The following is a 2276-nucleotide window of genomic DNA, read 5'->3' as shown; positions in this document are numbered from 1 at the left end:
GTCTGTTCTTCGTTCTGCTAAAAATAATTTCATCCGTACTAAATGCTCTGAAGTCTCCAACTCGAATTCTCCCCACTCCTTCTGGCATCTTGCCAAAAACCTTTCTAACAATTTTACCTCATGATCCTTCCCTCCTCTTATCTACTCTGATGGCTCAGCAGCTATTTCTTCTACTGATAAGGCAGATCTCTTCTCTCAGACCTTCTCCTCCAATTCCACCTTAGACGATTCCGGTGCTGTTCCTCTTATCACTTCCCTCCTCTAACTTCCTCATGGCTGACATTAAAATTTCCTCAGCTGATGTATTTTCTGTCATCACTGGCCTCAGTACTAACAAGCTATATGGGCCTGATGGAGTCCCTCCTGTTGTCCTGAAGAACTGTGCTTCTGTGTTTAACTCTTTCGCCTTTGTCTTTCAACTTGTACCTTTCCTTCTTGCTGGAAGTTTGCTCTCATTCAGCCAGCCCCAAAGAAGGGTGATCATTCCCAACCCTCAACTATCGTCCAATTGCTTTAACATCCTGTGGCTTAAAATTTTCGAGTCTATTCTTAACAGAAAACTTTTAAAGCATCTTTCCTATAAGAAACGTTTTTCTGATTGTCAGTATAGGTTCTGTCAGGGACGCTCCACTGGCGATCTTCTCACCTACCATTCAGGCTCATGGTCATCCTCCTTTCGGGACTTTGGCGAAATCTTTGTCATTGCACTTCACGTCTCGAAGGCTTTTGATCGAGTCTGGCATAAATCTTTAATTTCCAAAGTGCCCTCTTACGGTTTCTATCCTTCTATCTGTGCCTTCATGTATAGCTTCCTTTCTGGTTGTTCTCTAGCTGCTGTTATAGATAGCCATCGTTCTTCTCCTAGATCTATGAACAGTGGTGTTCCGCAAGACACTGTCCTATCACCAACTCTCATCCTTTTATTCATCAATGATCTTCTAAGCTGTACATCTAACCTTATCCACTCGTACACTGATGATTCCACCCTTCACCTATCCATTCAGCTTCTGCATTGTCCATCTCAGCAGTTACTTCAACAAACAAGGGATGAAGCTATGGCACACGTAATGTCTGACTGGGCTCGTATCTCTGGGGTAAAAATAATCTGGTTGTTTTTAATGCATCAAAGACTAAGTTTTTACACCTATCAACCTGTCAAAATCTTTCACAGGTATACCCACTAATGTTTAATAATATCCAGCTCAATCCTGCATCATCCTTGAACATGCTTGGAGTTTCATTCACTCGGGACTTATCTTGGAAGGATCTTGGAAGGATCATATTGCATCTCTTGTGAAATCTGCTTCCAAGAGATTAGGTGTGCTAAGATGACTCCGTGCCTTCTTTACTCCTGCGGAGTTGTTGACTTTATACACGGGTTTTATTCTCCCATGTTGGAGTACAACTCTCATGTGTGGGGAGGCTTCCCACATACAACTCTTCTCAATAGGGTGGAATCAAAGGCTTTTCGTCTCATTAACTCTCCTCCTCTTACTAGCTCCCTTCAACCTCTGTCTCTTCGCCGTACTGTTGCATCTTTATCTCTTTTCTATCACTACATCAATGGTCACTGCTCCTCTGAACTGTTTGCTTGCATCCCTCCACCTCTTCGACGAGTGTGTATCATCCGTCTAGCAGGAAACTTTCATCTCTTTTCCGTCCAACTCCCTAATGCAAGAGTTAACAGTTACTCTCAGTGCTTCATTTATGCAACAGGTCATCTCTGGAACTGTCTCCCTCAGTCTGTATTTCCTGCTTCTTATGATCTCCTGTCTTTCAAACACAGTGTGTCCAGGCATCTCGAAATGAACAGATCTTGAATTTGGCTCTCTTTTTTTTTTTTTTTTTTTTCTTGGAAGGAACTGTTTTACGGGCTCAGCCTTTGGTTCCCTCTTCCTCGTCTAAAAAAAACAACTCTCCACCTTCTTCTTAACCTACCTCTCCTCTTCCCTCCTTCAAATTCGCTCAGATATACCTTTTTCACCACTCTGTTGTTATCTATTCTCTCCAGATGACCATACCATTTCAGTACACTCTCTTCGATTCTGGTTTCCAAAGACTTCCTCACTCTGCATCTTTCACGAATCACATTATTTCGTATCATGTCCACTCTCTATTCTCCACATGCATTCCTCAGGAGTCCCATCTGCACTGCTCTCACTCTTGACTTTTCATTTTCATGCCTCACCAGAGTCTCACATCCATATGTTAAAGTTGGCACTAACACTCATTCATGTAAGCATCGTACAGCTGTAACACTCAAGCCTCTGTTTCTT

This window comes from Coenobita brevimanus, chromosome 60 (genome assembly GCF_032717465.1).
Source record: "Coenobita brevimanus isolate Jiangsu-jjx chromosome 60, ASM3271746v2, whole genome shotgun sequence".
Lineage (NCBI taxonomy): Eukaryota > Metazoa > Arthropoda > Malacostraca > Decapoda > Coenobitidae > Coenobita > Coenobita brevimanus.
This window is presented reverse-complemented; position numbering follows the sequence as displayed.